This window comes from Podarcis tiliguerta (assembly GCF_965153285.1).
Source record: "Podarcis tiliguerta genome assembly, chromosome: 8".
Lineage (NCBI taxonomy): Eukaryota > Metazoa > Chordata > Lepidosauria > Squamata > Lacertidae > Podarcis > Podarcis tiliguerta.
Window position 1 is genome coordinate 14,195,946 of NC_139541.1, and position 24,211 is coordinate 14,220,156.

At 46.1% G+C, this 24,211-nt stretch overlaps 1 long non-coding RNA gene across 2 annotated transcripts; it reads right to left on the reverse strand.

The window, feature by feature from the left end:
• Window positions 1–2,937: 2,937 nt before the first annotated feature.
• LOC310683977 lies at window positions 2,938–23,946 on the reverse strand. 2 transcript variants are annotated; one of them, XR_014514615.1, is made up of 4 exons: window positions 23,813–23,946; window positions 16,205–16,338; window positions 11,578–11,747; window positions 2,938–3,319 (listed from the first exon to the last, which is right to left on the reverse strand). It is a non-coding gene; the product is annotated as an uncharacterized lncRNA (long non-coding RNA). The 2 variants fall into 2 exon arrangements; XR_014514614.1 differs by lacking the exon at window positions 16,205–16,338.
• Between the last annotated feature and the right edge of the window lie 265 nt (window positions 23,947–24,211).

The following is a 24,211-nucleotide window of genomic DNA, read 5'->3' on the forward strand; positions in this document are numbered from 1 at the left end:
AAACAGGAACGGTTTGGATTCTTAGATCACAGACCGCAGTTTCTTGAAGATGGACTTATGGCAAGCGATGGGCTGCACCTCACAACGGTTGGGAGGAATGTTTTTGCCAAAAATCTCAGAAACCTCATCAGGAGGGCTTTAAACTGACTAATGTGGGGGAGGGAGACAGTGCTCCTGAAGGTAGGAGTCTATCAATTGATGAAGATGATCATCCAAATGTCATAGACCAAATGGAGCAAACAGCACGCAGACCTAGTGGTGGGAGGAAAAAATCCTTAAATAAGAGACACGGGGGAATGATTAATGGACTTCAATGTCTGTACACTAATGTGCAAGGCATGGGAGATAAACAAGATGAGCTTGAGCTCTTGGTACAGCAAACTAAATATGACATAATAGGCATCACTGAAACCTGGTGGGATAAGTCCCACGATTGGAATGTAATAATGGAGGGATACAATCTATTTCAGAGAAACAGACCAGACAAGAAAGGAGGAGGAGTGGCGTTATATGTCAGGGATGTGTATACCTGTGAAGAGATCCAAGATTTAGAACCTCAAAGCCAAAGTGAGAGCATTTGGGTCAAAATTAAGGGAGAGAAGAATAACAGTGACCTCATTGTGGGAGTTTACTATAGATCCCCAAGCCAAACGGAGGACATAGATGATGCCTTCCTGGAACAGATGGCCAAGCATGCAAAAGGAAGGGAGATAGTAGTAATGGGGGACTTCAATTACCCGGATATTTGTTGGATGTCAAACTCAGCCAAGAGCATAAGGTCAAACAGATTCCTCACTGGCCTTGCAGACAACTTCATTGTCCAGAAAGTGGGAGAAGCAACAAGAGGAACAGCCATTTTAGATCTGGTCCTAACCAATGTTGATGACCTGGTTAGTGGGGTAGGAGTGGAAGGGTCATTAGGCGAGAGTGATCATGCTCTTCTGAAGTTTACTATACAGTGGAAAGGACCAGCCAAGCATACTAGGACTCAATTTCTTGTCTTTAAGAAAGCCGACTTCATAAAACTTAGGGAGGTGCTGGGTGAGATCCCATGGACAGTAATACTAAAAGGAAAGGGAGTTCATGATGGCTGGGAGTTTGTTAAGAGAGAGATAGTAAAAGCACAACTTCAGGCAATACCAATGAGACGGAAGGTGCCTAAAGAAGCCAGGGTGGCTATCTAAAGAACTTTTAACTGAGTTAAGATTAAAAAAGGATGTGTACAAAAAATGGAAAAGGGAGGAAACTACCAAAGAGGAATTCAAACAAATAGCCAGCACGTGTAGACACAAAGTCAGAAAAGCTAAAGCACAGAATGAACTCAGGCTTGACATGAGCCAACTTGACATGAGCCAACAGTATGATGCGGCAGCTAAAAAAGCCAATGCAATTCTGGGCTGCATCAATAGGAGTATAGCATCTAGATCAAGGGAAGTAATAGTGCCACTGTATTCCGCTCTGGTCAGACCTCACCTGGAGTACTGTGTCCAGTTCTGGGCACCACAGTTCAAGAAGGACACTGAGAAACTGGAACGTGTCCAGAGGAGGGCAACCAAAATGGTCAAAGGCCTGGAAACGATGCCTTATGAGGAACGGCTAAGGGAGCTGGGCATGTTTAGCCTGGAGAAGAGGAGGTTAAGGGGTGATATGATAGCCATGTTCAAATATATAAAAGGATGTCACATAGAGGAGGGAGAAAGGTTGTTTTCTGCTGCTCCAGAGAAGTGGACACGGAGCAATGGATCCAAACTACAAGAAAGAAGATTCCACCTAAACATTAGGAAGAACTTCCTGACAGTAAGAGCTGTTCGACAGTGGAATTTGCTGCCAAGGAGTGTGGTGGAGTCTCCTTCTTTGGAGGTCTTTAAGCAGAGGCTTGACAACCATATGTCAGGAGTGCTCTGATGGTGTTTCCTGCTTGGCAGGGGGTTGGACTCGATGGCCCTTGTGGTCTCTTCCAACTCTATGATTCTATGAATCTTCTGGCATTCAGCTTCATTGGACAGCCCTGACTCCGTTCTAGCATTATGAGAGAAGACTGTCCATAAAAATGGAAAGCTGAATGTCTGTATGTTATGATGAGGACAGACCGGTTTAAGCTGATGTCTCAATGTTCTGAGCATAGAAGTAAGTAATCTGTGGACACAAGAAGAGCCTGGCTGCTGGATCAGGCCAAAGTTCCTAAATTATTAGCATAGGGACACAATAATGGCCATGCTACATCTGAGCTTCAGCAATCAGCTCAGACCTCTTTACATGCTGAGTTTCTGAGGGAGACTGAGAGAAGAACCATAGGCCTGACTCCCTAGCTCCTCCCATGGTGAGCTAAGCTTGGCAGGACAGCTTACTCAATGGTCTTAACCCCTTTATGCCTTAAGTAGACTTAAGCATGTTGGTTATATGAGGCTGGTTAGCCCACACAACTTTGCAGCCAAGAGGGAGCGTAAGGAAGGGGACTATCTTTCCGATATTTGGAGCCTGACTCCTTTAGGGCTTTAAACACAAATGGAAGTACATTGAATTGAGCCTGGAATCAAAGGGGCAACCGATGCATCTGGTTTATATGTGATGAAAATGGAACTCCTGCTAGTAATCTGGCTGATATATTATGAATCAGCTGAAGTTTCTGAGTTGTCTTCAAGGGCAGCCCCATGTAGAGCACTTTGCAGAGGTCCAGCCTGGAAGTTACCAGAACATGGAGCACAGAGGTCAAGTCATCTGTGTCCAAAAGGGGCCATAGCTGGTGAACCAGTTGGAGCTGGAAAAAAGGACTCCTTGCCAAGGCCACCTGAGCCTCCAGTGATAATCACAGCTCAGTGGGGCAGCCCTAGTGAATAAACCTCTTCTGCTTGAAACTCAACTGACGTGACATTAATCCCAGGTAAAAACAGACACAGAGAAATGCTGGATGACCTTTATTTTTTTTGAGTGGGCCATTGCAATTGATGCCTCAGTGCTGGGTTCCTTCTGCATGGAGAGAAATTAGTGGTGATGGGCTGATGTTTGAAGACCTTGTGCTGAACCTCTGAGCATCTTTGGGAGGAGGGAGCGGTCGGAGGTTAGATCAAAATGAACTGGAGCATCGCAGGGTCTGGTTGCAGAAGTGGAGGTGCCTTGAGGAGGGCCAGCAGCAGGCAGGAAGGACATGTTGCTATGACATAGCCACTGGGTGGTCTGGTGCAGGCTGATATTCCTTAGGCTTGCCAGAATCTCCAACAGAATTAAGCATCGCGTTCACAAGAAGGGCTGCCACAACTCCATTCCTCTTTGCCTTTGGGGCACGTTTCCTGATTGTATGAATCACATCGTTCAATGCCCCCTGTTGGTAGCAAAAAGAAGATAGTTGATATTACGACCCAGCATCTGCAGACACCCTTCCTCGCGTTACAAGTGTGGAGTGGAACCTTTGTCCCTCTGGTCAAGAGTGGAAGAGACTATCCCCTTCCACTGCAAACTGTAGCTCAGTGTTAGAGCATCTACCTTGCAGGCCAAAAGGCCCAAATTCAATCTACAATGGCATTCCCAGGTGTGCTTGCCGGGTCTCCTGTCCTAAACCTTGGAGATCTTTTGTTCCTCAGAGTGGACAATACTGAGCTATATGGACTGTCTCAGTATAAGGCAGCTTCCTCTGTTTCTCTTTAAACCACCCCTTTATGAGAACCACAAAGACTAGGATTGTACTTGAGTTTGAGGGAAGGAATGTAGGCCTAGGTCCCTCATGCCTATGGGACCGCCTCTCCTGGTATACCCCATGGAGGACCTTAAGTAAAGGTAAAGGTACCCCTGCCCGTACGGGCCAGTCGTGTCCGACTCTGGGGTTGTGCGCCCATCTCACTTAAGAGGCCGGGGGCCAGCGCTGTCCGAAGACACTTCCGGGTCACGTGGCCAGCGTGACAAGCTGCATCTGGTGAGCCAGCGCAGCACACGGGAACGCCATTTACCTTCCCGCTAGTAAGTGGTCCTTATTTATCTACTTGCACCCGGGGGTGCTTTCGAACTGCTAGGTTGGCAGGCGCTGGGACCGAGCAACAGGAGCGCACCCCGCCACGGGGATTCGAACCGCCGACCTGACGATCGGCAAGTCCTAGGCGCTGAGGTTTTACCCACAGTGCCACCCGCGTCCCATGGAGGACCTTACGGTCCACAAATAACAACATTTTGGAGGTCCCGAGCCTCGAGATTAGACTGACCTTGACAAGGACCAGGGCCTTTTCGGCCAGGGCCCCGGCCTGGTGGAACACTGTGTCACAAAACACCAGGGCCCTGCAGCATTTGACTTCTCTCTGTAGGGCCTGCAAGACAGAGCTGTTCTGCCAGGCCTTTGGTCAGGGTTCAGTCTGACTCCTCCTCCCCTTTCATAAGAACTTGCATGAAAGTGGCCTCCCAATTTTTCTCACAGACCCATATAAGTTCAGCAGAAACTGTTGGGCCTGGTGAGCATTTAAGGTCCCCAAACCTAATCTGTGGATTGCTATCTGATTGGATTTTATTTTGATCCTGATCTGATTTTAGGATGTATTACAATTGTTTGCCTGATTTTATGTTAATCTGTTATACGTTTGATGTTAGCCGCTCTGAGCCTGGATTTGGCCAGGGAGGGCGGGGTATTCATCATCATCATCATCATCATCATCATCATCTCAGTGTTAGAACATCTGTTTTGCATGCAGAAGGTCCAAGGTACCAAAGACTGTGGTCCAAACCACTGAGCCTATTGGGCTTGCCAATCAGAAGGGTGGCATTTCAAATTCCTGTGACGGGATGAACTCCCGATGCTCTGTCCTGGCTCCTGCCAACCTAGCAGTTTGAAAGCACGCCAGTGCAAGTAGATAAATATGTACCGCTGCGGAGGGAAGGTAAATGGCATTTCTGTGTGCTCTGGTTTCCATCACAGTGTTCCGTTGCACCAGAAGCAGTTTAGTCATGCTGGCCACATGACCCAGAAAGCTCTCTGTGGACAAATGCCAGTTCCCTTGGGCTGAAAAATGAGAGGATCCCCACAACCCCATAGTTGCCTTTGACTGGGCCTAACCATCCAGGGGTCCTTTACCTTTACCTTTTAGCTAATCCCTGGCATCTGCAGGTGGGGATAGAAAAGAGCCCTGACTGAACCCCTGGAGAGCTACAACCAGTCAATTCATAGATAACATTGAAGAACCAATTGTTCAATTTGGCAGAGGGCAGCTTTCTATGAGTTGTTGAGATTTAGTTGTTATTACCATTACCATAATTATTAATTATATTTATATCCTGCCCTTCCTCTGGGGCACCGAACAAAACAAGAGATAAATGGATTAACTCATCTAACAACATCTGAAAACAATTCCAGTTCAGATGCCACTGGTAGCAAGTGCTAGTCCTACTCAGAGAAGACCCATTGAAATGCCTAAGCATAAATTTGTCTATTAACATGGGTAGTGATCCTTGTGATCACAGTGGCCTCCCAGATATGTCCCATAGCAGTTCTTCAGTGGCAAGAGGAGCAATGGAACTCTAGATGAAAGAAATAAAGAATGAAAGAACGAAAGAATGAAGGAACGGAAGGAAGGAAGGAAGGAAGGAAGGAAGGAAGGAAGGAAGTTGCATCCAAAGGAATTACTACTCAGAGTAGATTCCTTGCAGTTAATGGACCTAAGATAGCCATGCCTCTTAACTTCAATGAGTCTACTCTGAGGAGGACAAGCATTGGCTACCACCCTGTGTCTTAGGAGATCTGAGAGGAGTCCCACTAGACAGCAAGCAAAGGCCCATCTGGTGCAGTATCCTGTTCCCAGTGTGGCCATCCAGAAGTCCACAAGAAGCCCAGAAGCAGGACATTGGAGGCCCCTTGGATGGCCATGTTCAGTTTGAAACAGCAAATGACAACTCCTTGGCAACAGGATGGAGACCCCTTGTGAATATCAGTTCCTGGGAATCCCAAGTGTCAGGGAGAGTGGCTGTTACCTTCAGGGCCTGCTTGTGGGCTTCTCCTTCAGTTGACTACTGTGAGAAGAGGATGCTGGCCTAGATGGACCCCTGGCCTGATCCAGCTTCAGGGCTGTCCTTATATTCTTCTACTTACCGTCTTGCCCTGGGCTGAATCCTCAGCCTGGACCTCATCCAGAGCTATAATGGACCAGATCAGCAACACAGCAACAAAGAGGGTGGTGGAGAACTTCATGATGGCTCCACGCTGGTCAATGGAGTGGAAGAGCTTCTCCTTTGGTCTGTCCCAGGTGATGGCACCAGCTCTTTATATACCCTTTCCTCCATGAGCAAGGAAGAATCTGGATTTGTGCCTGGCCACTCAGCTGTTTTTAATCAGGAGTGGCTTGGGTTGTAAGGTATTGTTGGCTAGGGAGCAGGAACAAAGTTATTTGGAACACCATTTACCTCTGGTCTTGGCAGACACCTCTTTTCCACGTGGCCAGTTTCAGAGTTTGCTGGGGCCCTAATCGGTTATGAGGCTGTCATGGCTCAGATATTCCCTGGCCAATTAGGGGAAGAAAAACTGTACTGAAGAGGGGGTTCCCTTCTATTTCCCCATCCCACAATATTTCCACTGCCACTAGGGTGATAATAACCTCAGAAATGCTCTGCTGGATCAGGCCAGTGGCCCATGCAGCTCAGCATCCCATCTTCACAGGGGCCAAGCCAGACCTGAGCACAAGAGCATTCTCTCTTCCTGGAAACCCAACAACTTACGTTTGGATGGGGGCTCAATTTTGTTGATGTAGATCAGCAAGTTAAGTAGAGGAGAATCTTTGGAGTTGGTTTTCAGGATGGTTCAGAAAAGGGCAGCCAAAATGTGGAAGGGAATAAAGTGACTCCCCTACAAGCAAAGGTTGCCTCATTTAGGACTCATTTAAAAAAGATGAGTAAGCGGTGATGTCAGGGACTGGACAGCGGAGGAGGAATGGTGGAGAACGCCTCCCCCTCCTCCCGAACTTTCCAGAGAAGAGGAAGACAGTGGTCTGCGGGAGGGCATAGCTCAAAGGCAGAGGAGAAGCTGGGAAATAATGGGAGAGGAGCAGGAAGAAGCAGCATCACCAGGGGAGAGACAGCTGACAGACTCAGTATCTTTAGTAAGCATGCCAGACACCCCCCTCCCCCCAGAACCTGGAGGTCATTGAAAGTAGGAGAGCAGAGAGCTCAGAGGTAGAAGGCACAGATCAGCCACCGTAGGAATGACGTATAAGGGGAGAGACGGAGGGGTGGGGCTTAACTTGGAGAAATGCCATTATCTAAGAAAGATGGCATTGCTATCTCTCTCTCTGTGAATACAGTGGTACCTCGGGTTACATACGCTTCAGGTTACACACTCCGCTAACCCAGAAATAGTGCTTCAGGTTAAGAACTTTGCTTCAGGATGAGAACAGAAATCGGGCTCCGGCGGTGTGGCAGCAGCAGGAGGCCGCATTAGCTGAAGTGGTGTTTCAGGTTAAGAACAGTTTCAGGTTAAGAACGGACCTCCGGAATGAATTAAGTACTTAACCTGAGGTACACTGTATTGTATAAAAGACTTGGTAAGAACTCTCCTTGTTTATCTAATACTTGGCTGCCTACCGTGGGAGGGATTGGATTCCCTGAAGCCTGACTGGTGACAATGATATATAAAATTCCACATGGCATGGAGAAAGTGAACAGAGGAAAGCTTTTCTCCCTCTCTGATAATACTAGAACTTATGGGCCTCCACTGAAGCTGCATGTCAGAAGATTCAGGATGAGTAATAGGAAGCACTGCTTCATGCCGTGGATAGTTAAATTATGGCACTCACTCCCACAGGAGGCAGTGATGGCCACTGACCTAGGTAAAGGGACCCCTGACCATTAGGTCCAGCCGTGGCCAACTCTGGGGTTGTGGCTCATAGTTTTGGGGGCGGCGGGATTTTTCACATGATAGATTACGGCTGTAATCTCTTTTTTTACAATGTTAACATTACAAATATTTCTTTGAGAGGTGGCTAGCAACTTCCTTAAGCATCTTGTCCGACTCCAGGTTTCAGAGAACACCTGGTGAGTCTATTATTCCATTAGTCAGGAAGCGCAAAATTCTGTTCCAGTCCAAAAATGAATACTTAAGAGGTATATTTAAGAGGTACATTAACTTTTCAACATGAAGGAGTACAGCAACTCTGTTGAGATGTCTAAGGCTTATCACCTTGTTGCTGTTCCAGTCTCCAGGCTGCACAATGGCTTTTGCAGAGAAAGTACTGTACTTTTGAGAATGTTTTAAACAGGTACATTAATTTTCCAAGAGTACAACAGCTCTGCTGCAGGAACAGTATGCAAGTTGTTTAATGAGCTTGGTAGGTTACTGGTGGGGAGTGACCTACGCAGTGAAACATGCTGTGAACCAAGCCTAACTTATATTGTCCACAACATCCATATGGGAAAGTTGCCCTGAGGAGGACTTGGACCTAGATGACTCTCAAGACCTTAGTCACTCCTTCTCCACTATCCAGTTTTGAAGACGTGGCTCTTCAGACTCTCAAAATGACTAACTTGTAGCTTTGCCTGCTCCAGACATGCAGGAGGATGTGACTGCAGAATTAGCTGTGGATGCTTTTTAGGAATCGTAGACAGCTCTCCCAGAGGGGGTTCCTCCACAGGAGAGGAAAGCCTCCGCAGCCCTCTTAAGCCTTCATATGCCTCTTGCTCTTTTCTGAGCAACATCTTCCATGCCTCAGCTAGCAGGGCCCATTGAGAGATCTGTAGGATCCTGATTTGCCTTTCCTTGCCAACCTCTCACAATTGCTCCCGCCTCCGGGGTGAGTGCCAAGCCCCAGTAGAACAGTAGCAGAACTCTTTCAGGCTTTGGGGCTGATGTAGTCAATATGCTGCCTTCCAAATCCTTTGGAGAACAGCTCTCAGCATCTCTTTCCATGTAGCTTCTACTGCACCACCAGACAGGAGGCTGTAAGTTCAGAATCAGCTATGGGCTATTTAAGGGTTGCAGATGACTCTTTTGGGAGGGCATAGATGCTTCAGGAGAAAGTTTTTTTTAGCAATTTCCCTCCTCCGATGCTGCATTTGTGATTGGTGTAAATCACATGCCTGTCTGAGAAGTGTGTGGGGAATGGAAGACAATCTTATCTCTTCCGCTGTATGTACTTTTTTACTTGTGCCTGTTTGTTCTCTCGGAGCTGGAGAGAACGGACGTCATTATTCTTTTGTCTGTACATAGTGCCTGGATAGTGGAAAGGGGGACACTGAGGACTTGGGAGTCATGTAACTCCAAGTCCACCTCAGGTAAAGGTAAAGGGGCCCCTGACCATTAGGTCCAGTCGTGGCCGACTCTGGGGTTGCGGCGCTCATCTTGCTTTATTGGCCGAGGGAGCCGGCATACAGCTTCCAGGTCATGTAGCCAGCATGGCTAACCCACAGCGCCACCCACGTCCTGCAATTAGGCTTGCATCAGTGTCCTGGTCAGTCCACACCTGTAACCAACCAAGCACATTATACAAGCTGCATACTGTTCCTACAGCAGAGTTATTGTACCCATTAATGAGACTGTTGAAAAGTTAATGTACCTCTTAAGTATGTTGGGGAAGCAACATTGCTTATTTTTTTCAAAAGGACTGGGGAGCTGCGGCAAACTTTGCATGATGCAAATTTGGAGTCAGTATTAGAAATGTCTAAGCCAGGAAGGGTGAGACCCAGAGTGGAATGAACCAGACGAACAGTCAAGGAAGAGAATGGAGGAAATCTATTCCTGGCAAGGAACTCAAGGTTCCTCACACAAGATGGCCAATTGCTCTCGTGGAACAGACTGAAACTTTCGTGGTCGGGTAGGATGGCGGCAGTAAAAATGAACATACTCCCAAGAATGTTATTCTTGTTTCAAAACATCCCTGTGATTAGAGGTTCTACAATGTTTAAGGATTGGCAGAAAACTCTTTCGAAGTTTATATGGCAAGGGAAAAGACCGAGAATTAGATTCAAATTACTTACAGATCGAAAAGAAAGAGGGGGATTTTCGGTGCCAAGTCTGAAATTATATTTCGAGGCCTCCTGCCTTTGCTGGATCAAAGATTGGATCAATTTGAAAAACACTGACCTGTTAGATCTAGAAGGTTTCAACAATAGGTTCGGTTGGCACACCTATTTGTGGCTAAATAAAGAAAAGGTACATAAAGGGTTTTCAATTATATAATTAGAGGGCCACTATATGAAGTTTGGGAGAAAAATAAAAAACTTTTAGAATGGAAGACACCCTGGTGGCTATCACCAATTGACATTTTAATAACCAAAAAAGCAAACATGGAGGGAGAAAGATTGACCTACGAAGACCTACTGATAAGATCAGAAAGTGGCTGGAAATTGAGAACATAAGAAGAGCTGAAAGATAAATTAACAGGCTGGCTGCAGTATCATCAATTAAACGCAATATGGATGGAAGACAAAAAAGTTGGGATAAGTGAGAAAAAATCTAAATTTCAGATTGAAATAATTGAAGGTAAAACCAAGTTATTATCCAAAATGTATGATATATTATTGGAATGGGACACTAAAGATGAAGAAATAAAGGAGGTTATGACAAAATGGGCAATGGATCTGGGATATAATATAGAATATGAAAAGTGGTTGAAATTATGGAGTTGTGGAATGAAATTCACGGCATGCGTCACACTTAGAGAAAATTTAGAAAAGGTGATGTATAGGTGGTACATCACACCAGCAAAATTAGGAAAAATATACAAAACAGGAAATAAGGCCTGCTGGAAGTGCAAAATTAAAGAGGGCAATTTCTACCACATGTGGTGGACTTGTGAGGAAACGAAGAAATTTTGGGATCTGATTTATAATGAGTTAAAAAAAATATTTAAATACACTTTCCCTAAAAGACCAGAGGCCTTTTTATTGTGAATAATCGGGGATGAAATAAAAAAGGAGGATAAAACACTATTCCAATATTCGACAGTAGTGGCCAGAATATTAATTGCACAAAATTGGAAAAGTCCAAATATCCCAACGGTCAGAGATTGGCAAACAAAATTATTTGAATATGTTGAACTAGCAAGAATGACGCAAAAAATTAGAAACCAAAAAAATACAAAGTTTATTAGCGATTGGAACAAATTTATGGTATATATTGAAGGAAACTATAGAAACTTAAAAACCACTGCAGGTTTGATACAAATCTTATGATGTGCAAACCAAATCAACCTTTGGCTGCAGAAAAAAGAAAGAATTTTTATCAAGAAGCCCGAAAACAGGAGGGAAGGAGGTCAATAGGTGTGTAGAGGAAAGATTTAAATATGTAAAGATATAAAGATTCAAGGAATAAGACAAGGAACTGTAACGGAAATTGATATTACTTTTGTGTTGTGTATAGATATTTTTCCTTCCCCTCCCCCTTTTTTCTTTTTTTTCCTGTAACTGTCGTTTTATTTTTTCTTTTGGTTATGTAAGTGAAACTTAATAATAATAAAAAAAGAAAATCAGTAAAAAAAAAAAAAAAAAGATGGCCAATTGCTCTCCCTATTTCTGGTTTGAGGCCAGAACACATCACCCAACAGATCTCAACAGGGGCTATATAAGGAAGGCAGAGCTCCACCTCAGGCAGAGCAGACATAAGGAACAACCCTTCCTCACCTCTATTCCTTTCTGCCAGCCGAAGGAGGAATTCCGAATCTGACCCATCATGAAGTTGTGTCCCATCCTGCTATCTGCAGCACTGCTGGTTTTGACTCTGAGCATTTCGGTTCAGGGCAAGGAGGATGACAGCGACACAGCTAAGAGCGACACAGCTAAGAGAGACACAGCTAAAGTGGGAGAGAAAGGTGCCTTTGAAAATTTCAAGGAGCAGGTGGGTACAGGCAATTCTACATGCAGTTCTGATGAGTTTGGGGAAGGATGGGAGCTCAGCGGTCGTGCTGCTTGCTTTGCATCCAGAAAATCCCAGTCCTACCCACAGAATCCTTAGGTAGGGCTGGATCCTAGGAGTGTTCACAGCTCTTGCCTCCCATCTGCCCTATGGCCTCAATCCAGGCAGGGTCTGAATCAGGCCTTGGGCCAATCTGGCAACTACTTGGCCTTTATCAGATATTATTTTTGATTAAAGTTTCCAGTGTATAGAATTTCCACAAATAAACACCCACCAATAAAACAAAATAATACACCAACTTCCCTTCTCCTCCTTCCATGGTTCTTTTAAGTTTCCCACTCTTACTGCATATTCTATTCCAACCATCTAATTTCCCCTCCTTTTCATGTTACCTCAAACAAAATTGTAACTGTTGAATTCACATTAATCTTGCTCATGTTTTCACTTGCTTTCAGTTATTTCCCACGTATTCCACACACAAAAATCATTCCTCTTTATAAACTCAATCATCCTGTTCTCTTACCCTGCTAGTTAAGCCTGCTAACTCTGCATACACCATCATTTTTAGCTGCCATTCCTCCTTCCTTGGGACCTCTCCCGTCCTCCGTTTCTGAGCTTACAAAATCTGAGTTGCTGTAGTTGCATATATAAATGTGCTCTTCTGGCCCCTGGGAGCCTCTGTCTGTACCATTCCCTGAAGGAATGCCTCTGGTCCTCTGCCCTATTTCATTATAAGTCATTTCCCAAGCAACTGCTTGTTCTGTCCTGGATTTGTTCCTGCAGTAGAATAATAAAATCATAGAACTGCAGAGTTGGAAGGGAATCCAGGTGTCATCTGGTCCAACCCCGTGCGATGCAGGAATCACAGCTAAGACATCCCCAGCAGATGGCCATCCAAACTCTGTTTGAAACTCTCCAAGGAAGGAGAGTCTGCCACCTTCTGAGCTAGTACGTTCCACTGTAGTTCGGGGCTTGTGCCTCCCCACAACTGACTAAAGGTAAGGGGGGGAGAATCACTTTTGAAGTGTGCACCTTTGCAAGCTGTTTGGCAAAGGCGCCCATCTTGCCTTGTCCATGCCATTCCTATGCAAGGGGCTTCTCTGCAGGGCTTGCCTCCGTAAGTGTTTCAGAGGTTCTGCCTCACCTTCCTGCCTGAAGCCTACTCTGCCCTGAGAGTCATGGATGACTCTGGGGCATCCACATATGCCTGATTTGAATCAGGCCTTGGCAGAATTCAGCTCCCAAAGGAGCCCGCGGCCACTTTTCTCAGCCTACCACACTGACCTTCCAAATGCAATTCTAACAGGGGTTCAGGGGGAGAGGTCCCCAGGCAGGCAGGTCAACGTAGGGAGGGTTGCTGATGGAATCAGGCCTCAACATCCCTTCTTCTTTCTCCAATCAGATGAGCAAAGCAATGTCAGCAACAGTAAAGGCTGGAAAATACTTGGCCAAAGGGGCAAAAGCGAAATTTTCAGCTATGGTCCGAGGTGCAAAGGAGAAATTCCGTAATTTATTTGGGTTCAAAAAAAGGGACCGAAGGACAACCAACATGCCCGTGAAACAGAAAACACCTTGTGTCTGAACTGTGCAGATGTGACTCTTTCGCCAGCATTGTGGAATCAAAGATAGATCTCAAGATGAACCCCGACCTCTTTCCTCCACCGGGCCACCCACACATCGGAGACTCTCGGTTCTTATTGATTATGTTAAATTCCTCCTGTTATTGAGGGTGGGCGGAAGCTGCTTCCTTCACTTCCACAAACACACACTGCAATGAAGTGAGCCCACTCTGCCCCCTATCTCAATTGGCTTTTGTACCCTCTGCAGGAGACCATTCTCAGCCCGATGGCTGCATTTCCTTCTGGGTGACCGTATGATTTTACCTTTACAGACTAAGCTAGATTACACACACACACACACACACACGCACCTCCATCCAGGCAACCAAGAGGCATTATCAGAGTTGAGGACACATCCCAGCCAGACAAGAACACAAATAATAATAACAATGTTGTTGTTGTTTAGTCATTTAGTTGGGTCCGACTCTTCATGACCCCATGGACCAGAGCACGCCAGGCACTCCTGTCTTCCACTGCCTCCCGCAGTTTGGTCAAACTCATGCTGGTAGCTTTGAGAACACTGTCCAACCATCTCGTCCTCTGTCGTCCCCTTCTCCTTGTGCCCTCAATCTTTCCCAACATCAGGGTCTTTTCCAGGGAGCCTTGTCTTCTCATGAGGTGGCCAAAGTATTGGAGCCTCAGCTTCATGATCTGTCCTTCTAGTGAGCAGTCAGGGCTGATTTCCTTCAGAATGGAAATTAATAATAATAATAATAATAATAATAATAATAATAATAATAATAATTTATTATTTATACCCTGCCCATCTGGCTGGTTTTCCCCAGCCACTCTGGGCAGCTCCCAACAGAATATTAAAAACACAATACAGCATTAAACATTAAAAACTTCCCTAAACAGGGCTGCCTTCAGATGTCTTTTAAAAATAAGACAGCTGCTTATTTCCTTGACATCTGATGGGAGGGCGTTCTGCAGGGCGGGCGCCACTACCGAGAAGGCTCTCTGTCTGGTTCCCTGTAACCTTACTTCTCGCAATGAGGGAACCAGCAGAAGGCCCTCAAAGCTGGACCTCAGTGTCCGGGCTGAACGATGGGGGTGGAGACGCTCCTTCAGGTATACTGGGCCTCTGCCTTCTGAAGGTGCCTAGGGCTGGAGAGTAGGGCAAGGCAGGTGGAAAAAGCTATTGCCTGACAAACAACTGTCTCCCTCCCTTCCAAGGGTTCCACGTATACCCAAAATTCTCGTACACAAATACCCTTGCAGCCACTCCCACAGCTAGGAGGGGAGGACAGAGAGAAAGAAGGAAATGCCTCCCCATACTTCCATCACCTGCTTGCTGAGCAGGCCTTACTTGCTGAACAGTGAGCTTAAAAGCTCTTTATTTGCTAGTTTAACAGAAGCAGACCTGACATGTAAAGAGCTTTTAAGCTCTCTGCCTTGCTTGGATTGAACTTGCATGATATCAACTGACTCAGGACAGATAAAAGGAAGCACTACTTCACTCAGTGCAGATTTAAACCATGGAACTGCCTTCCAAAGGAGGTAGCGATGGCCACCAACACAGATGGCTTTAAAAGAGGAATGGACAGATTCATAGAGGAGGATAGGCCAGGGGCGTCTTACCCATAGAGGCTAGTGACACGGGAAGCCAGGGCACCAAGTTCTGAAGGGCACCAGGGAAGAGGCAGAGGTTGGAGGTGGCACCTCCCGGCATCAGCTCACCACCCATGCTCGCCTCCACCATGCTGTGCTGAAGCAGTGCCACACCGGAGCCTCGGTCTGCCATGGCCACCACAGCAAGAAGCGGCCATCTGAGCCGGGAGGCGCTACGTCCAGCCTCTGCCTTTTCCCCACTGGAGGAGCCACCCTCCAGCAGCTGCCCACCTCCTCCAGCGCCGGCCTCCCTGAAAAAAGGTGGACAACTCTGGGAAATGGGGGGAGGGGGCGCCGGAGGAAGCTTTGAACCACGGCGCCGGATATGCTTAAGACGGCCCTGGATAAGGCTATCAATGGCTGGGCAGCTGTTTATTAGCTCCATCTGGTACGTAGGCTGAGACCCTATCTGCCTGTGGACTGTCTCACCAGAGTGCTCTGGTCATCTCTCACTTGGATTACTGCAATGCACTCTATGTGAGGCTACCTTTGAAGGTGACCCGGAAACTACAACTAATCCAGAATGCGGCAGCTAGACTGGTGATTGGGAGCGGCCGCCGAGACCTACACTGGTTCCCAGTACATTTCCGAGCACAATTCAAAGTGTTGGTGCTGGCCTTTAAAGCCCTAAACGGCCTCGGTCCAGTATACCTGAAGGAGCTTCTCCACCTCCATCGTTCTGCCTGGTCACTGAGGTCCAGCGCCGAGGGCCTTCTGGTGGTTCCCTCGCTGTGAGAAGCAAAGTTACAGGGAACCAGGCAAAGGGTCTTCTCGGTAGTGGCACCCGCCCTGAGGAACGCCCTCCCACCAGATGTCAAAGAGAAAAATAACTACCAAACTTTTAGAAGACATCTAAAGGCAGCCCTGTTTAGGGAAGCTTTTAATGTTTAATAAGTTTTTGTATTTTAGTGTTTTGTTGGAAGCTGCCCAGAGTGGCTGGGGGGACCCAGCCAGATGGGCGGGGTATAAATAAGAAATTATTATTACTAGGGATGATGGCTCGGCTCGGCCTCTATGGTCTAAGGCAGCAATGCTTCTGAGTACCAGTTACTGGAAACCTCAGAAGAAGAAGGTACTCTTCTGCTCAAATTCTGCCTGTGGGTTTCCCACAGACAACTGGTTTGCCACCATGAGAAAAGGATGCTGGACTAGATAGGACATTGACCTGATTCAGAAGGCTCTTCTTTTCTTCTGCTCTGGGAGAGACACCTCTTCAAGCCTGGATAGTGGAGAAAGGGGCTCTGAGGACTGCTTAGTCACCTGAATCAAAGTCCTCCTGAAGGCAACACTGTGACATGGCTGTTGGGGACATAATAACTTAGGCTTGGTCAATTGCATGAGTACTGGTCACTCCACATCAGTAACCCAACAAGTTCACAATGCAACTTGCATACTTTTCCTACAACAGAGCTACTCTATCCATTAATGATACTGCTGAAAAGTTAATATACCTCTATAAATAAGATGAGGAATGTCCTTATTTATTTATTTTTTTAGAAAGTCATTGTGGAATTTGGAACAATAATGCAGTGATGAGTTTCTAATTAGGATTTGAAAATCCGCTATAGTAACTTACAGACTGGACTCTTGTGATGTAAAAAATAAAATAAAATAAATAAAATATAAAATAAAATAAAATAAATCGGTAGCTTCAGTGGGTTCAATATATTCCTTTTGGAGCATTTTTCGAATGCACACATACAGTTTTATGAGATTGGTGGGGGTGGGGAGAGAGAGAAGAAAAGGAGCTGTTGCAAAGAGTGTGAGCCAATTTCCTCACTGAGCTCAGAAATTGTGAAATTCGGGAAGTGTGGGACCCAGAGCGGAATGAACTGAAGAAACAGTCAAGGAAGAGAATGGAGGAAATCCACTGGCAAAGGGCTGAGTGTTCCCCACGTCAGCATGAAATGGCTTATTACCTTACTAAACCTCACTTAGTTTGAAGCAGATAGCATCATCCATCTCAAGGAGGACTGTATGAAGAAGGCAGAGACAGGGGCAGAGGAAGGGGGGTGCGGTGGGTGCGGGCCACCCCGGGTGTCACCACGGAGGAGGGTGACAAAATCTGGGTGGCACTCACCGCTAGGCCTGCAGCACGCCCAAGCCACATGTCTCTTCTGGGAGAGATGTGGTGGCTTGCGCATGCGCAGGCTCTGCGCTGCCCAAACAGTCTGACTGCTGTCTCCCCCCCAGCTGTAGGGCAGCTGAGTGGGAGGAGGCAGGCAGGCAGTCTCTGGAGACCCCCAGGAGACCATCTCAGACAGAGCAGCGACAAGGGCCAGCTCTTTGTCACCTCTATTCATCTATGCCGTCCGAAGGAGGACACTTTGATTCTGATCCATCAGAAATGTCAGCATTTCAAGTCAGCACAAGGTGAAAAACAAGAATAAGAGCAAGTCTGAGGAGCAGGAGCAGATTGAGGACAAAGACAAGGATGGGGGCAGCAATCAATTTTCTTGCAGTCACTAAGAACAAGGCAAGTAGAAGCAATGCTAAATGCAATATGTGTGTTTTTGGGGAGCATGGTAGAGCATCTGCCTTGCATTTAGAAAACCCCAGTTCAATCTCTGGAATCTCAAGGTAGCGCATAGATTGTCTGAAGGTATGGAGAGTCGCTGACAATGCAGACAATACTGAACCAGATGAAACAACGTGGTAAAAGCAGCTTCTTGTGTTCCTATGAACGGGGCCTTCAAAGCCTCCGCAATGTATTCAGCAGTGGCTTGTACAGGAAAGGATCATATAAGATTGTGAGAGGCACACTCTTTCTATTCTGAGTATTATTGCTATTAACAAACTTGTGGCACAAAAACTTATCCAAGTGATTCACAACATTCTTAAGAGCCCTCAAGCAAAGGCTTTGTGTTTGTGTGTGATACACTGCTGGTGTCTCGTGAGCCTGGTGGAGCAGAAGGCAGGGAGGCCCACAGAAACTGGAGCCACAGGCAAGGACAGATGGTTCCAAATAATTCTAGTTTTCATAGAATCATAGAATTGTAGAGTTGGGTCATCTGGTTTAACCCCCTTGCAGTGCAGGAATCACAGCTAAATAATCACTGGCAGATGGCCATCCAACCTCTGCTTCAAAACCACCAATGAAGGATTGTCCACCACCTCTTGTGGGAGTCCAGTCCACTGTCCAATAGCTCTTGCCATCAGAACGTTATTCCTAAAGTTGAGTTGGAATTTTGATCTATTGTTGTAGGGCCCCTAAAAGGCATGGGGCCCATAGGCTAGTGCCTGCTCTGCCTATTTGGTAATCTGGCACTGTACACAGCCACCCCCCATAGCATCAATCAGGGTGGGGGGGGGGTTTCCAAATCAGAGCACCCTGCCCTGAATCAACCTGGGGGTAACTTGCACTTCTCTGGATTTGGAAGAGGTTTGGGGGCAGAGCCATATTGGATACAGCTCCCAAAGAAGCCCACTACCAGTTTTCTAAGCCTACTACACTGACCCTTCTGATGCAATCCTAAAAGGAATTCAGGGAGTATGTTTTCTGGCAGGCAAGTCAACGTAGAGAGGGTTCAAAAGCCACTGTTGCAGAAGTTAAGCTTTCACCTTCCTCCTTCTTTCTGCAAATAGATGCTGGAAGCCTGGAAGTTCTCTAAAGCAGCTACCAAGGCTGCGTTCAAGGGGTCAAAACAATAGTTGAAAGCCAGATGGAACCAGCTAATGTGTGATGACTGAAAATACAACAAGCTTGCGGAATTGGAAATGCTTCAAACCATGCTTATGTTCCTCCTTGGCACTTTCACTGGAATTTTGGAATGAAAGATGGATCTAGAGATCCAACTCTCTCTCGTCCAACAGATCACTCACCAACTAATACCCCACCTGTGCACCTGAGACTCTCGAGTTTTATTGATTGTGGTGAATGCTTGCTTTTCTGAGGATGGGTGGGCAGAAATGGTTTCCTTCACAATGACAAACACACTACAGCGAAGTGAGCCTACTCTGCTGCCTGAGATGCTGGCTCTCGCAGGGTGATATTTGCCTCAGGGGAAGATTGAGCATGGCTATAGCTACCTAACCTTTGCCCACGGGTCACTGCAGCAGCAGAATGAGGGGCTTAACAGGAGCTGTTTGATCATTTCCCAATGTACAGCCCCCGTTCTGTACAATCCTACATGGGAAACTAGGGACTTTAATATAACTGACTGAACATTAGCATAATGCAAAGATAGCAACCCTTGTTTCATTTTCTGTAGTAAAAACAATCAAATTATCAATCAATCAATCAATCAATCAATCAATCAATTATGGCAGCAGCAATAAAGCTTTCAATTATTTTGATTGATGCATTTTCGGTTCCTGTCTTAATCTAGGCCGCTTCTGCACTTCTGTACTGAATGACCAGGTAGAAACCTCCTCTTTAGCCCTATGAACATTTTGCTGCAGCAAGCAGGTGCACAGAAAATAAAAATAAACATAAAGCATCTCTCGTGACACCCTAAAAAGTAACACATTTAAGGTGCCACATTTGCTTTTGCTCCAAGAAACCTTACACCAGTGTGTTAGCCTTTATCATGCTGCTTTGGGTTTTCATAGCAAGAGATTAACATGGGTACCCTTCTAGAAACAGAACAATAATAATAATTTATAATTTTGTTATTTATACCCTGCCCCAGCCACTCTGGGTGCCTCCCGACACACATAAAACATAATAAAAATCAAGTAAAATTTCGGAAACATATTAAAAAGCTTACATTATGGAATCAACCAGGGGTTAAGTTTTTGTCATCAGACCCTTGGCTGGTTTTGTCATCAACACTGCTATTGTTAAGCAAGCAAGACACACAAACACTATCAAATAGCTAATGGGCAGTTTACAGACTTAGTTGAACACAACATACCATTCACATTTCTTAAAAAACAAAACAAAACAAAACAAAGCAGCAACCCTTTAAAGCATTATTCTGTTACAGTCCTGTACACAGAAGAAAATCCTGCACACTGAAGGAGACCAGGTCAGTGTGCTTGGAAAACAGCAAAGCAATATGAGCAAGGAGGACATTGCATCCCTCGCGCCTGCCCTTTCCATCTTGTGGATTCATAGAATCATAGAATCATAGAGTTGGAAGAGACCACAAGGGCCATCGAGTCCAACCCCCTGCCAAGCAGGAAACACCATCAGAGCACTCCTGACATATGGTTGTCAAGCCTCTGCTTAAAGACCTCCAAAGAAGGAGACTCCACCACACTCCTTGGCAGCAAATTCCACTGTCAAACAGCTCTTACTGTCAGGAAGTTCTTCCTAATGTTTAGGTGGAATCTTCTTTCTTGTAGTTTGGATCCATTGCTCCGTGTCCGCTTCTCTGGAGCAGCAGAAAACAACCTTTCTCCCTCCTCTATGTGACATCCTTTTATATATTTGAACATGGCTATCATATCACCCCTTAACCTCCTCTTCTCCAGGCTAAACATGCCCAGCTCCCTTAGCCGTTCCTCATAAGGCATCGTTTCCAGGCCTTTGACCATTTTGGTTGCCCTCCTCTGGACACGTTCCAGTTTGTCAGTGTCCTTCTTGAACTGTGGTGCCCAGAACTGGACACAGTACTCCAGGTGAGGTCTGACCAGAGCAGAATACAGTGGCATGATTCGAACCGCCGACCTTCCGATCAGCAAGCCCAAGAGGCTCAGTGGTTTAGACCACAGCGCCACCCATGTCCCTGTGAAGTGGGTTAGGCAGGGACTGATCCCAAGGTCACCCAGTGAGCTTCAAGGTTGAGTGGGGATTTGAACCTTGATCTCCCAGGTTCTTGTCTAGCACTCTAACCACTGCACCATGCTGGCTCTCTTTTACTATCATTGGGGGTACTGATATCTTTCATCACATACCCAAGGTACTTTTCTATATACCTTCCATTAAAATTGAAACTGGGCTCATATCTTCCCTATCCAACCATTGAATGCGATATTTTGAATGTGTAGCAATGTATGTGTCAAGGACTGGGCAGAGGAGGAATGGTGGAGACCATCTCCCCAGCTTGACCTTTCCAGGGAGAAGGAAGAGGAAGACAGTTTAGATTTACCCCGGGAGTTGTAAAACTGCTCAGAAGCAGATGAGGGGAAAAGTTGGGAAATAATGGGAGAGGAGGAGGAGGAAGCACCAGGGGGGGTGACAGCTGATGGACAGTGTCTTTAGAAAGCATTTCAGACCCACCCACCCCTCTCCCAGTACCTGGCGAGCCTTGAAAGTAGGAGAGCAAAACCTCAAAGACAGAGGGTGCATAGCAGCACCCATATGAGAGACGAATGAGAAAGTGGGATAGATACGGGGATGGAGAGTCACTCAGATCAATGCCATTTTCCAAGAGGCTGGGTTCTATAGCCTCTTTCTGTAAATATTGAATAGAAAGCGGATAGTAAGAAACATTCCCTTGTCTTTGTACGTTCCTGGGCAACCAGCCGGGAGTCGCTCCCAGCAGCCTGACAGTATTGCTCGTGAGTTTATCTGACAGCACTATGTAGGATCTTCCACACTCTTTCGTGCCATCAGAACTTAAGAAGAACCTGGTCGCTCAAGTCCATCTGGCCCAGCATCCAATTCTCACAGTGGCTAACCAGTTGCCTCTAGGAACTCTGGAACCAAGACTTGAGTGTACTCATTCATATTGATGAGATAGGAGGGAGAGGCAAGATAAGAAAATGACTGGGGAGCTGTGGCAAATTGGGCATGACCTGTCCACAGAAATTATCAGTTTATCAAAGTGTGTGGGACCCAGAGCAGAACGAATTGGAGAAACAATCAAGGAAGAGAGTCGAGGAAATTCACTCAGCCTGGGCAATGAGCTCTGTGTTCACCATGCCAGCATGAACTGCTTAATTGTCTTTCTGAAAGGCACTTGGCTTTAGTCCAGAAGTAGGGTAGCATCACCCATTGAAGCTCAAACAAGGCTATATAAGGCAGGCAGAGAGACCATCTCAGGCACAGCAGAGGCAAAGAGCAGCTCTTTCTTTCTTTTCCTTTTTTTGCTGCTGCTGAAAGAGGACACTCCGATTCCAACCCATCATGAAGTTCTGGCCCATCCTCCTATCTGTAATGCTGCTGGTTCAGACTACAGGTGTTTTGGGTAATGATGAATACCAGGCTGAGCTCCAGGGAAAGGTCGAAAGGATCAAGAAAGGTCTTGTGAGTAGACGTAACACTGGTTGCATTTGCCATAGAACTGTAAAGTTGGAAGGGACTCCTGAGAGTCATTTAGTCCAACGTCCTACAACACAGGAATCCTGCTACAGCTGTTCTGGGTCGGCTCAAACCACCTACACTCCAAATCCATTCAACACTTAGTTCTATTGGGACAAAAGCACAGTGGGAGGAGGCTTACAGGCTGTATCATTCATTGGGTTGGTTTTAAGAGACCTGCAGGTGGAGGTTGACTGAGGGTGACTGAGGTTAAGTTGGGCAGAGCCTTATTCAATCCTGATTTATCAGCCTGCACCGGTATGTGTGCCTATTGCATTGGATACAGACCATGAAAACGATGAGTAGCATACAATTTTTTTGCTACAGTGCTCCAAAAAATAAAATAAAAATTACTATCCAATGGGTATGTTCTGAACAAGATCATCATCATCATTATTTTCCAAGCCCCTCTCCTCATTTTTAATGTCATAAGCTTAGATTTTATTTATGCATTTTAATGTTTTGATGTTTTAATGTTGTATTTTAATCTTGTTTTTTAAGTTGCATTTCAATCAACTTGTTTTTATTATTGGTTGTTAGCCGCCCTGAGCCCGGTCTTGGCTGGGGAGGGCTGGGTATAAATATTTTTTTTAATTATTATTATTTGTCTGTGTATGTGCCAGTAGTGGCTGGTGCCCATTGTGACTGATGGGGCTGAAGACAGGAAGGCCAACGGTAAGGGAGCCAGAGCCAATGCATGCAGAACCCATTCTCCCCACTGCTGAGTTCTGCAAGGGGGAAAGCTCTGCACAAGTGGGGGTTGTAGTTAAGAAGCTGTCAGGTGAGAGTTGGCGGATGGCAGACTGATATGATATAGAAGCAATGCAGCTGCGAGCTGCTAGCTTGAAAACATCACATGATGTTGGGACTGTCCGTGGGAAACAGAGGGACAGTCAATTCACAGTGCGAAGCACCGGAATTAGCTCAGAGTGTAATATGAGCTGTACAGGAAGTACAGGAAGCGTTTGTCTCTCGACTGCTGGAGTTTGAAGAGAGCAGCCATGTTTTTTGTAAAAGGCATGTAAATACGTTTCTGTCTATCTCTTTCCCCTGCCGGGGGGGGACAACAAAGAGGGGGGGTGTTCTCACGCTGAGAAGGATCGCCTATCGCAATCTCTGCCTGGATCTTGCTGAGGAATGCAGACAGGGAGGTCAACAGGAGATCAAGCCGGGTGCCTGGAGAGTTGCCAGTTACTACTTACTTAGGCTTGAATCCCGACAGTTAATGGGGAAATGCTCTGTTGTTCTGTTGCATTAGTCTCCCCTAGTTTGCATGCTTACAGCATTGGATATAGCTCGAATAAAACTATTGCCCATTTTCTTGGGCTAATTAGCTGACCTTCTTGATGCAATTTTTAAAGGGCTTCAGGTGATGAGCTCTCTCATAGGCAAGTCAACGTAGGAAGGGTTCAAAAGCCACTGCTGCAGCTGTTTGGCCTTACCCTCTCTTCTTCTTCCTACAGCTTGATGGCTGGAATAAGATCGGAGTGCCTCTTTTGGGGTTTGTGAGTCAAGTGGTCGACGGAGCACTGAAAACAGCAGAAAAATTAAAGGGCATAGGAACTGCTCCAGAAGAAGAAATACCTGAGGAATCGTCCAATCCTTAGGGCAGATGTTCTTTCTGGGCACCTCAACCAAGAATCCCAGATTCAGCTACAAATCAGTTCCAACCTCTCTGCCCCATTGGACCCCCCACCTACTATTATACAACCCAAACATCTGAGGCTCTCAATTCTTCTGAATGTCATAATGAAGGAAGCCCCCACTGCAGCCCATCTCAACTGGCTCTACCAGGACTGGCCATGGAACCTGCTCAAGGAATGGATGGGCATGGCCAGAGTTGTGTAATCTGCACCCCCATATCACAGTGGTGGCAGAAAGAGGGGCTTAATGGGAGCTGTTTAAAATTCACCTTTGTACACACTCATTTCTGTAGAATCCTGCATTGGAAACTATCTTTGATATAGTTGCATATCATTAAAT